The sequence below is a fragment of the Zosterops lateralis genome (genome assembly GCF_965231275.1).
Source record: "Zosterops lateralis genome assembly, chromosome: 10".
NCBI lineage: Eukaryota > Metazoa > Chordata > Aves > Passeriformes > Zosteropidae > Zosterops > Zosterops lateralis.
In genome coordinates this window covers 17,275,156-17,288,986 of record NC_139770.1, presented here as the reverse complement: position 1 = coordinate 17,288,986, position 13,831 = coordinate 17,275,156, and positions in this window count along the sequence as shown.

Below are 13,831 nucleotides of genomic sequence, written 5' to 3'. Positions count from 1 at the left end.
AGTAAAAGCCAGAAGTGCAGTTCCTCCCCTTAGTTGTTACCACATAGCCCACAGCTCATTCAGTTCCTGGCTGTGGGCAACCACCTCCCACCCAGGCAAGAAATCACTGCTCCTTCTCCTTAGCAAGTGGTTTAAGTGATCAAATCTGTGCCCACTAAACAGTTAACAAGTCAGGCTTTTTGGAAAGAGTGAGGCACCACACCTACTTAGTACTTTGCATCAAGAACTAATTTGTGGAAACGAGGCAAAAATAGCTGAAATCAAGGGGAGTTTGAGGTGAAGCTGCCTGAGATTTGCCCACCCAACCAAACAGCTGCCAAAAGGGGAGCACTGCCATCCCCTCCTTTTCCCCCTACCCCGCTCAGAGTCTCAGAGCCCCACCAGCTCTGCTGCCTTCCCAGTCCTTGTATGAGGCATCTCATCCTGGTCGGGAGAAAAAAACAACAATAAGCCTTTTTTTCTGAATTTATTCTCTGATTCCTTTAGGTGGGAGATACTTGGTTGCTACTAGAATTAATTTCATCGATAAGTACCTATGCACAGAGATGAAAGATGTGTACATGAAAGCAAAATTCACTGACAAGTTGTATGTGCTGTGAGGCTAGACTTAAAAGCAGAGAGGTTCTTCAGATGGTATCTCACCTTAGAAAGGGCAGATTTCAAACCGTACACCACGTTGCTAATGAGGATACAGGAAATCTCATCCATTTTTTCCACTTGATGCAAAACATCTCTTCCCACAAAGGGAAATGTTGATGTTTCCCTGTGTGATTTAGGCTGAAAGAGGAAACTGACAGGCAGAAAGTCACAGTGAAATAGAAAAACTGGCTCCAACACAAACAAGCCTAAGCTTGACAAAATAGGCTGTAGTTTTAACAAGCAGGTTAGGAGAAGACCAAGGCGGAGGCCCTCAAAGAAATTTACTGCCTTTTGAGGCCAAAAATTTGAAAGCAACATTTCTCAAGCAGTTCAGATAGAAAATCCTACATAAAAAGGAAAAAAAAAGAGAAACTTCCCACTTCCCATCCATGTCATATAAAGCTAAAGTTAAAAAAAATGGTAAAAGTGATAAGCCTAAAGAATTTATTGTTTCATGTATGGTTTTGACAGGTTGCCAAGAGAATGGTGCTGCTCTATGGAGAGCAGAAGAAATGACATTTTCTTTGCTTTAGATTGTTATAAAATTTTCAGTTCTTTACAAGCCCCCAGATGGTTTTTATAACCCCTTCAGGGGTTGCAACATATTGACTGAGAAATACCGATTTATATAGCAAACTCCACTCTCTTATTGCTGGCAAAAATTACTGCTTTGTATCTGTGTATACACACAGTGGCTGAATATAAATAAAAACCCAAAAATAATGAGATCTGAGGCAAAATCCACCACCTGGCAGTACATTAAGTTGGATGAAATTTCCCTAAATTTACACTGGTGTAAATAAGAGGAATATTTGGCCCTAAATCTTTTAGGTGAATTTGGGATTGAGGATTAAAAAGTTTGTACTCTGTTTCACCCTGCAAACGAGCAGGCTGCCTTCATTGGTGTCAGAAATAGGAAAACATTTCCAATCAATAATTCTTCCATTTTTTATTGGCTTTCATTGTGTTCATCTGCAGTGTTTAAAGTGGGTAGTATTGGTGCCTTGGGACACAGCAGGCTTACAACAGAATCACCAGAGCAGGTGACCTTAGCACCTCAGGAGGAGCAACTCTGAAATGTTTTGCCTGTAATGAGCAAATAATTACTGAAGTAAACAGTGTGTTCTAAAAAGCCAGTTTTGGGGTTTTACAGACTACTATAATCATCTGTATTTTGTACATTCACAAGGGTATAAGAGAATTCTTACTGAATGGTGACTTCACAAAGAATGTCTATATCCAGAGTGGACCGTGAAGAGATCGTATTCTTTGGGGGACTAAGCCTGAGCTTTTGCTTTTGCCCACACTCCTGTACAATCAGGCTGCTGGTTTGGCTCACTGGGTGACCCTGGTCACTGCTGAAACTGCCTAGGTGAAAAACATCACAGTACCTGGTGCTGTGCTCCAACTCACAGCTCGGGAGGAGGTAGCACCCCATCATACATGTACCTCAGGGTTAGGTGGTCACTTAGAACACAGGGAGTGCGATTTTAATTCCCATGAAGGCAGCAGGAGAGTTGCTGGTGTTCCCAGGAGAAGTCTCTGTCCACCCTATCTGACGCTTTTCTGGAGAAAGAGAGGTTTTGGTGCCTTCCTACTTTGCATTAAAGAATTAAAAATGCATTTGAGCAGGCAGAAGGAAAGGAAGAACACGGCATCGTAGCTTCATGTTTAAATCATCCTTTGGGAGGGTGGAGACTGCTGTTCTGCTCCTGGCTTGCCAGGCAAAATACTTTTGTATTTTACATTAGTCAGCCAGTGGATAAAATACATGAAGAGCCCTTAGGCTGGTCAGAAAGTTTAACTGATATCCTTGTACTCAGCATCTCCTCTGCTCCTTTGCATTGCAATACCTCACTCTTCTTGGAGCTGAGCCTTAACCTGTGCCCTGTAGCTCTGCGCGGGGAAAAGCAGAACTGCTGCACTAAACTTTCTGGCAGTTTTCATTATGCAGATTTTGAAACCTTTGGATCACACAGTTTCTCTGTCAAGGCACGCACACAGCTCCCAGCTCCTTCAGCCCCTGTCTGGGCTGAGGCTGTCTCACACTGATATTAAAGCAGCAGCGAGCTGCTTCCAGATTACCTTGGATTTGTGTGGATTTAGGGCTAAGTCCCATAAACGAAGCTGCTGCTTAAACTTTTGCGCACCGAGTGTAAGTTGTAGGGCCCAAGTGAGCAGAGCTGGCGAGGTTTTAGCCTTGGTTCGACTCCTCCTGCGCACTTGGACAGCTGTTAAAAGAGCAGGCAGCACAACAGCTCCAGACCTGAAAGGAGGGAGCAAAGCAGGCTTGGCAGAGGGAAAAAAGCCGGGCAAGTCGGCTGGCTCGGGGGAGGCAAATCGGAGGAAGGAGCCCAGCGCACACACAAAGCCAAGGCAGCCTGAGCCTGGCCCGGGCCCCGGGGGGGCCAAGGCGGGGCCGCCGCCCAGGCTGGACAGACGGACAGATGGACAGACGGGTGTCGGCAACCGGGCCGGCAGGAGGATGATGTCAATGAATAGCACCGGGTTTTTGGCTGGAATTTGCCTGTTCCTTCAGGCTAGAAATTGTGCCATTTGCCATTGTAAATAGCCCATTCAAAAGCGCGGTCTCTATGGCACTCGGCTGAAGGACTGAAGAGCTCATCTGCAGCTCCTCAGTGCTGGGAAGAGCCAAGCCTAAATTAACTTCCCTCGGTGTGGGCAGGATGTAGCGCTTAAACTCCTTTGACATGTATTTCCTAGAGACAAATGGCAATTCCCTCTGTGGCCCATCATTTACTATCTACATAAAAGCAGAAGGAGATGATTAGAGTGGGGAACTGCCCTGCTCTTTCTATATTTAGTGCCCTGTCAGCTCAGCCTATAACATTCTGCTCTTCAGTTGTAAATAATACTCTGAGGAGGGGAATAAAATGAATATCAAGCATGGAGGTGCTGGTATAGAAAAGCAGACAAAAGACTGTAGGTCCAGAACACACGGGAATAAACCTTCTGCTTGGGTTTAAAAGCTGAATGAGGCATTAATGGAGCTCATCCCACCTCCTGCCCCACGGCCGGGAGTGATGGAGGGCTGCAGTCTTTGGGGTCTTCCAGCAGAAAGCTGAATAAATCAGTCAGTCTGGCTGGCTCCTTCTGCCTGGCACCTGACAATGTGCTCTGACGTGAAGGCTTCCAGCACTATACCTAAAGGAATTCTCACATTTATATTTCAAAGAGTTCTGGCAGACCGCACATATTTCTTTTACATGTATGTATTTAAATCTATTCAAATTTGTTCCTCTTAAGAGTGAATTCGTCATCATAAATTATCATCGGGAGTTATTAGCTTAAACTCTACACAGCACACACTTGTAAGGAAAGATACAAACTATGTATATGCCTTGAATAATCCCGTGGTAGCTGGGCATCTTACAGCAATCAATAGATTTTCTAGCAACAACCTCCTGAGGTGAAGTGGAATATTCCCATTTACAGAACATTAATGGAGGTAAAGTGGTCAGCTGTTTAGGAAATCTGTAGAAATTACCCCAGATATCTAGTACTTCAAAATCTTTGCTAACTCACAGGACTAACTTCTAAAACCAGATGGAAAGGCAATGCGTAAAGGAAAAGAACAAAGAAAAGGGTTTGGTTTGGCTTGGTTTATTGCCAATGAAGAGCAAAAGAAGAAAGCCATTAACAAAGCATTTTCCCATGTGATTCAAATTAGGGCAGCCCATAATGGCTGAAGACAGTTGTGCTTTTATTCTTTTTCAGTGATATTTTCAAATTTGGGAAAGTTTTTGTTGTTCTTTTGCCATTCAACATAAGTAAGTTGAGTTTGGTTCCACCACCAGGATGATTCACTGCACTGAAGAAATTCAGAACAACCCCAGTAGAGGAAGTACATTACTAAATTTTAAATCTTGACCACATCAATACAGATTTTTCTGTGCCGGGAAACAATTTGCCTACAGTCTAGAGGAAATGCCCTCTAACAAATGAAAAATGAATCCTGTATTGTAAACCCAACTTAAGTTCACTGGGTTGGTTGGGTTTTTTGGTTTTTTGGGTTTTTTTAATGAGTAAGAAATGAGTAAAAACAAACAAACATCCTTTTGGATATGAACCAAAAAGACACATAAAACATTAGTCAGGCTTTTAGCCATAACCTACTTGGAGATCCATGGTCTCAGTGAGTTTTTCGTCATGCTCTTCAGGAAATACATAACACATAGTTTATTCAAGATAACTTAATGCAAACAGCTCGAGGCATTTTGGTTACAAGCTGTAGGTTTCTTTATTACTGACTCATTCTTCTGGATACCTGGCGCTGGCTCTGCATTCTGCCTGAGATTGGCTTTTGTAGATTTTAGTTTCTTTAGTTCTTTCTAAATGAAAAAGAAGAAAAGAGGTTGTAAGGAATATAAAAAAAGGAAAAAAAAAAAAAGTCACACGCACAAGAATTTTAGTCTTGAAGTTTCTCTTCACTGTCTGAAAACTCCCAAAATTCAATTTTTAAAATAAATATTTATGAAACAAGCGTTTGCAAAATGTGCTTGCCTGCCAACTCCAGTGAATACTTACTGATTAACCATTTTTCCAAGACTACCTGGATGTTTTCATACTCTCAGTTCATAATACAGTTCAGTGCATTGCCTTCTCTGAGAGCTCACACTCCGAAGCAGCAGCACAGGAAGGCACTTTGCATTTGATTGAACAGAGTTTGGATCTGTTCTATTCCATATCCTGAACTGTAGAACATGTTTGCATAATCCTTCTGCAGGAGTAAACGAAAAAGTCTGGAAGAAAGGACTTTTGATTTGATAAATAATGGGAAGTTGTAGAGGCGAGGCTTTTAGGACTATTTCCTGCATTTTACTGATAGGGAAACAATAAAAAGATAATATTCTCTCCAGAGATTTACAGATTAGGAATTTAGGGTTTTGGTTTGGAGTGTTGTTTTATCCACCCATTGAAGTGGCTTTTGGAGTTAATAAGTACATTGTATTCTCTGAGGATAAGTTCTGATATGCAGCCCGAGAATATGAAATCAATTTTGATTGCTGTTATCCATCAGAGGCCTGTAGAGACAAACAAGGTTCAAGGGTTTGATTTCAGACTGCTTGGGTGTCACAGGCTGCTGCTGAGCCCGTTGGAGAAAGCAAGCCACGGGCTGCTCAGCCAGCAGTAAACACCTGAAGGGTCCAGAAGAGAAATGCTGTGGCTGTGATTCCCCAAAGGTTCGAGCCACCCTCTGAAGTAATTAGCAGCTGCAGCCTGGGATCACTGGCCACTGAGGCAGGAAGGAAACCCAGCAGCAGCCAGGGCACGATGCAAATGTCCCTTGCTCCTGCATCAGCCAACCTGGCTGCACTTCCTGCACCAGGGCTCGCCCCAGACAGGGGACTTCAGCTTGCTGTTGCCACAGTCTTCCCTCCTCACAGGGCTGCCAGATCTGACACCTCAGCCAAATCTCAGATTTCACATTAGCCTGCCTCTGCCCAAAACAAAGGCAGCTTCTCAGTTTGCAAGCTGAAGTGACACACAGGAAATCTTGCCTTGGGAGTGTTGCTAAAATAATGTGCAGAGATCAGGCAGTCTTTGGCTAAAAGTAAAGGGGTTTTTGCCTTTCCACTAATAAATATACTTCAAGTCTTGTGTTAAAATCCCTGTTATTTCTTAGCAAGATATTTCAGGGGTCTTTATTTTCCTGCCTGCACTTGAACTCTAATCATGCTAACGATCTTTATCTTCTGTGCCTTCTGTCATGTTTTTTTGTGACCTTTCCAGGCCTCTAGGGCTTAGCAATTAAAAACTCAACTCTGGGTAAGGTGAGGTTTTATATATATATATATATATATATAGACAGATAGATATAGATATATAAGTTTTATATGTGTAAAACACTTACCATCATATGGATAAACATTCTTTTTCTGTTTTCACCAATTTATTTCTCCACTCACCACCTCTAGTGTATTTGATGCCTCATTGGTCTTGGGTTTGCCCACTCCCTTCCTCATTCCAGCATGAGCTTCTTCCAGGAATCCTCTCTGCTTGGGAGGAGAGAGTCTTGCCCATGGTTCAGTCCAGACATCCCATTGAGTCAGTTTGTGCTACAACAACAATAAAGACAGGATTAACTGGTTGAAAGCTTAAAGAATTAATTTAAGAGATGATGGGAAAGGTCCTTTCCCGTGTCCCCTTCTTAGAGCTGGAGTTCAAGCTAACAATTTCTTAAGTTTCTGAAGTTGGTAACATTTCACTTTCTCAGGGCAGAAGTAGACGGAATGGTTCACAATTCAAACTCATTCTTTCAAAAGAGGGTGGAGTTTGTTTTAATAATGCCACACTAATTTGTGAATTAATGTCTCAGTTTTCTGAGGTACAAGAGCAGTCTGCTTCAGAGGCGTGGTATTTATGTAACAAAAAAAAAAAAAAAAAAAGAGGTCAAATCTAATGCTTTAGGTTCTACTGTGCTTTAGGACTAAAAACCAACTACCCACTATCAGTCAGTCTATAAGAAAGGTTTAATATATTACAATACATGGTGAATATATAAAAACATATGACATAAATTATATTTGGGGATTGGTTTGTTTGTAATTAAAAGGTAAAACCCAGCAGCACTCTGGGAGACAGTTCTGAAAAATAGAGAAACGGTAAGGTTCAGAATTTTTTTTTTTACAACTCCCAGTAACAGAACGAGCACCTTTAATCACAAAAGACATTTCTTTAGTACAAACAGCTACACTGAAGCTTAAATAGATTACATCTGCTCAGGTCAGTGCTTGCAGGGAATGATGCCACAAGGGAAAAACAAAGGAAGTGGGGGACACACAGGATGCTGAAGTGTTTCCCAGGCCTCAGCAGCACCATTCCCATGGTGTGTGGGTGTTGTGGACAGATGCAGCCCATGCTCTTGCCCTGTGGTTATCCTCCACAACTTCCCAACCCACTTCATTTATTTCTGTCCCTTTTGGTGGCAGTGCCAGCTCAAACTCTGTCCAGATGGCCAAGGCCAGCCCCTGCCACACGCAAGATTGTCTCTGCCAGTCCCTTCCCTGCTGCACCAGCACAAACTCCTTCTCTTTCTGTGGCTTCAACAGATGCACCCATCCATGCATCCTGGCACCACTAGGAAAGCAAGGGAAGATGCTCAGCCTGTCCCAGGCTGGTCACCTTTCACCATGCCAGAAGTTGGGAGGCTGGAGGGTTGCACCAGCCAGTGGTTCCTCCTGGAAGTAATTAGGCTCACTGAAGTCATCGTGTGGGGCTGAACAGCTCTGGTGGAGCACATTTCCCTCCCAAGTCTGAACCTCTGGCTGGTGCCCAAGTACCCAGAGTATCCCTTCCTGAACAGAGGATGTTGTCACAGTGATCCATCTTGCTGTGGCTCCACAGACACTGACTGTCATTTCCACAGCTATCATAACAGTTCTGGGGGTGTGTTCCAGTCTCCAAGCTCTGTGTGCTGTCTGCACTCTGAAACCACATATAAGTTGGTGGGCTCATGGACCAGTCTCAGAAAACCTCACCGAGGTCTCTCTCAGGGTCTTCCCTGGGTCAGCACCTTTTCACCCCAAACACACATATCCCAGCAGATCAGAGGTTAAAGAGAGAGGCCCTTAACCAAGAGAGGACACAGTGAACCAGAGGCTGTTCCACATCTCCTCCTTCTAAAAGAAAACAAACATGACTTTTCTATTTTTGTTGTGCTGGATTGATAGCTCTGCCTTCCCCACTGTGTTTCAGTGTCATTAGAGGGGACATAAATCAAGGACCAAATTCCCAAGCCTTCTCTGTGCCAATCATTGCATGGACTACCCTGGCCATGCAAGAATCCTTTATTTATTTTTTTAAACCGGGCTGAGATGTTCTATATTTTATTTGCAGCTTTTGTTTTGTTCTAATCTTGGCTTGCCTCCATCCACTTTTGTCAGCTAGGATTTTTCTGCTTTGTTTTCCAGTTGCACCATTTGGGCCCAGTGGATAAGCTGCTCAGTAAGAAAGCTCCCACACAGGCAGCAGCATCCTTGGCTCAGGCTTGCTCTTGCCCCATCAGGCTTGACAACACTTCAGAAATGATTGATGTGGTAGCCCCAGTGACCTCTCTTGGGATGACAGCACTCAGGAAAGCTGTCAGTGCTCGAGGAGAAAGGAGCACCCCAGCAATGATGGCTCGTTTCAGCTTATCTCCAGAGTCACTTACTCAGACCATAACTACATGGATTTCTACCTTCATGATTCCTGGATCATTGGCACTGAGAGCTGTATTTCTGCAGTAGAACGTGGATGTGCCTCCCCTGAGTAACAATGCCATGAAACAGCCAATATCTGCAGTTCATTTGGTGCACTCTGTGCTTCAGAGGTCACGGAGGGCCATGTAAAACATCTGCCCAGGTTCAAATAACTGCAGATAAGTCCCCTCACAGAGGATCCTTCTAACTGTGCCTGGAGGGGTAAGAGGCGCATGGAGTGTGAAGCAACAGGAGTCAGACACCTTATGTTGCTCTGGCCTTATGTTATCATTCTCATGCCCTGTGGCACCAGAGGAAGCTATTTTTGGCAATCATATCATCAGGAAGGTCCAGGAAAGTAATCCAGATGGCAATGCACTGCACAAAGCAAATTCAGCTTTTCTGAGGAATATCCCACTTGTCTCATACACTAGACCAAAGGTAGTGTTCCTACCTGGTGCCTTTATGCCTGTCCCTTGTGACTGGTATTTGTTCAGGCCGAACCACCATTTGTGTTAAATAAATGGGACATATCAAAGCATTGCTTTTAGTAACTTGTAAGAGAAAGGCTGGGTATTGGGCCTAAAGTAGCTTTGAGAGAGCTCAGAGCACCAGTGTCTCACATCCATCCATTTCTTCCAAGAGCACTTCAGATTCCCAGTGCTTCTAGAGAAACTATTTCTCACCATCACGGCTGGACAGCCCTGACATCAGAGGTGCTCTGGACTTTGCTTTCTTAGGGTGGCTATTTCTGTCACGGAAGAGTTCCTGGTAGCTTGCCATGGTTTCTCTCAATAAATCTTCACATACCAAATTTTTATAAGCTTTTGCTCTATGTTAACTGTTGAGCAACCTAATATTACATCATTTATACATAGTGTTCACTGTCATCAAGAACAGAGAACTGCCTACTGGATATTATTTCCTTTCAAAGGCAAAACAAAGACATTTTTATTAAGCCTGAGTGTTTCAGTCAAATACAGCAAGTCTGACCCCAGCCTTTCACACCCATATAGAACCAGTGCCAGGCAGCCACCAAATACCACAGATGTCTCTTACCTTTCAGGAGTGGTCTGTTCCCACTTGCAGAGCAACACAAGTCAACTGAATTCCAGTTCAGCAGCATTTAGAGTCCAGTTTGCATAGAGATAATTACCCAAGATCAAAGACAGAGAGTCAGAGCCAAGTATCTATATGCTGTATTCAAGATGCACAGAACCTTGCTGGTCTCTTTTTGTGATCATTAGGATTGGCTCATTTTAAGATGCTATTATTAAACAGATCCAAGGTACATTACATCTCTGGTAATGACCCTCATACCTTCAAGACTCAATTTTTGAGTTTCCTGTTGCACACACCACATCTCTTGGCACTGGCACAGTAACTGTGTGCACAGAAGTGGCATCTGTGCACACACATGGCCAGCTACCTACCAGATGGACTTGGGCTGCACTCCCAGGTGGGACACACAGGTCCCTCAGAACAGCTGACTCCTACTTTTATTAAGATGCTGTGAAAGCAGTGCAGTACTAGAGCAGCAGAAGCTAAAAGACAATTCCAAGCAAAGAAGACAAAACTGAATTTACAGATCACTCAAGCAGTGCCAGTGGCTCTTTTGATCCTGCTGCATCCATCTTTCCTGAACACCCTGCATTCAGCAATTCACACCTCACACCTAAGGCTAAAACATTTCTTCTCTTGTACAACCCTCTTGCCAAGTATCCCTTATATTTTATTACCAATTCCTATTATTTGGATTGTTATTCCCTTGGTATGACTGGCTGCCTCCCAGCTGCCTCTGACACCAACGGAAATGTTTTGGGGAAACAAAAGCAGCAGGTACTCTTCCTTCAGTCCCCACCACATTCACTGCCCTGCACTCACTGCTCCATCCCCAGACCCTTGGTCCTCTCTCCATCCTTTCTGGATCTAGAGAGTGGGAGAACTGCCACTGCTAGCAAGTGGGATGGTGATAAATGCCATTTTCTTCTTAATTCTTACAACAATCTCTGTTGGAATGTTTAAAAAAATTCAAATCAAACCTAAAAATAACCCAAACAAAAAAACCAATACCAACTAAAAAAATTCACAAACCAAATCAGCCAAATTCTATTGTCCTCAACGAATCTCCTTGTTCTCAGGCTCTTCACATTTTGCCTTTTGGTGCCCACTTAGCATAGACTCCCTTAATGCTGGCAATTATCATGGATTTTGCTGTGTCTGACTGGAAATCTCTAAGCAGTCATTTGAATATCAGGCACTTTGAGATACATAATGACAGCACCATTTCTATTCACACTTCTCCAATATGCCCTTGATAAATCATTTACTATATTTTCAACTCCTTTTCTGGATTGGCATTCAAACCTTCACTTGGTATTTCTGGAGTGTTAACAGCTGTCTCCCTATTCCTGGTGAATGCTTAGTGAAGGTTCTTGAAAATAATCTCAAACACCCAGTGATCTGTTCCTAGGGCTGCTCAAGTTTTCCACAGAGGCATTATGGACACCATGAGGGCACTCCTGTTGCAGTCACCCCCTGTGACACTGGTATCTGGGTTTGCTAATCACTGCTTGAGATTAGAGATACATTTATAAGAGACAACGCAGAGGTGGGATGGGAGATAAGTGGCAACATAAAAAGAGCAGATGGGGAACTGAGGCACACTTGGCTTTCAACCAAATATGCAGAGCATGCTCCATATAAAATACAACAGAATGAGGAGGTGGCACTGAAAACCCTTAAATCTGTCAAAGGAGAAAAGAATAACAACTCTGGATTATTAACAATGACCCATTTCACAACTCAGAAAAAACAACCCCTCCAATGGCCAGAGATTTAGCTGGTTCTTTGGGGACTTGGGTTCAGCCCCTGACCTGTGAACAAACTCTCAGTGCAACCTTTAGGACATCACTTCATTTGCTTTCATCTACCTCTCTTTCTGCAAAATGGGAATGGTGACATTTCTTTACTGTGGTGCCAGACAACAAGAATTTGGAGCGTGGAGATGCTCAGATGTCACAGAATCTACTACTGATCCTAAAATAGTTAAATATTCCTCATCTTTATGAGTGGTTTTTGATGTGCATGCAACAGAGGTTAGCTAGCAAATGAAACAATTAGTTCTGTGACATTTTCAGCTGCCTAATGAGTTTCTTTTCTGCTTGTCACACAAGTATTTCAGAATTGGAGCTTACCAGTTCTCAATATTTTATGCTTTTTCAGCCTGAAATTCAACAGCTGTTTCAATATTGCAGTTGGAGACAACATATTCCATATAGACTTCCTTCAGTATGTTGCCATTTTTTAAAACCTTTGCCATGCCTCTTGGCTTTTCATGGCTTGATCATGGCTACCTCTTCATTAGAAATCTGGCAGTTGAGTTTTTCTCCTACAAATGTGTGAAGTGAGTTTGTTTTAATGTCAGTGAGAATAATTTCTCAGAAAACTCAGGTTTCTGTCCCAGCACTTTCCCCCCACTCTACCAAGCTGCACATCATGTGCTTGTTAGTCAGTTTTCCACAAAAATACCACAAAAGTCATGCACAATACTGCTCTTTCCAGCCTTTCTACTTCTCTTTCTAGGTTTAGTAAGGTATTGTATTTATCACACATGTTATTGGAGGGCTTTTTTTTTTTTTTTTTTTTTTTTTTTTTTTTTTTTTTTTTTTGTCCAGACCTTGTTTCTTGGAGCTGGTCCAGAAAAAAAATTTCCTTATGACAGCTCTGTATGCTATTGTTGTTAGTATTATTCTCTCAAAAGCACTGTACTGCATTGAGGATAAGCCTCCTTTTTACGCCTCCTGACACATTAAAATTCCATCTGGTGGGATCTATACTCTGAAACTGGCCTTTCTCTCCTGTCCTGAACTAATCTCCCACTTATATTCCCTGTCCTGACTTCACCAGCCCCAATGACAAGGGATGTAAGTGTCTTGCTTCTTGCTATTAGAAATCATTACAATGACTGCATTGATTTTAAAATTAAACTGACAAAATCTTTGTCACCTGTACATAGATAAATATTCTTTCAAGTTTTTCATTCCTGCTGTGTTTCACATCCCACAAGGAGCCCCTTTCTTTGTTGGAAGGACTCTCTGCAGCAGATCCATCACTGTCCAGGGCTGGAACACACCTGCAGATTATTATCTCTGAAAAGCTTTTAGTCATATACTTTGGGCCACTTGAAACAGATTTTTCTTTTAATACAGTATTTAGGACAAAGGAAAATACACTTTTGTATTTGATAGTACTTGAAAGTACTATGATGAAAATGGGAAAAAGTACCTCTTGTGTGAGCCTTCCTTCACTGCTGATGCCTTTTCCCCTTGGTTCCTCCTCTCTGCTCATGGGGACCCAGCACAGAGGGACTGCCAGCACAGCAAGCCATGGTGACCCACATCTTCCCAGGGCTCAGCTAGGCAGAGCAAAGGGTTAAAAAATTGTGAGGGATTTCTCTGTGAGCCGTGGAAGGGACTAAGAAAACGGAAACCAGGCTGAATTTAAACTGAGGACCTCATTCTTCTGCCGAGCCATTCGGTTTCTTAATCAACTGGGGCCTTGTTTCACAGTCAGTCATCAGAGGCTTTACAAAGTGATTCAGACAAATCTGTAAGGGGAGATCCACAAAGGATGTCTTTTCTGTGGCACTGTCTACCTAGAATATGCAATGGTGGGGACAGGGCTGCCCTCAGTGGTGCTTCTGTACCATGGAGCACAATGCACAATGATGCTATAGGATACTTCCGCTGCTGAGCTCCTGCTTATTTAAATATGCATTTAATTAAGGAGAGTACTGTAGGAAATTAAACAACGAGCTTTCCCAATGGTACTTCTCCTCCTTCCTAGGGGAAAATCTTTCTCAGGTTTCGGAAGTGCTGCAGCCTGCTCCAAGTCAGACCCTTCTTTTTCTCATTAGCTGTGCACTCCTGTCACTTACTACATTTCTAGCTTCTAAGGAAACAATATCTTTTTTTTTTTTCCTTCTC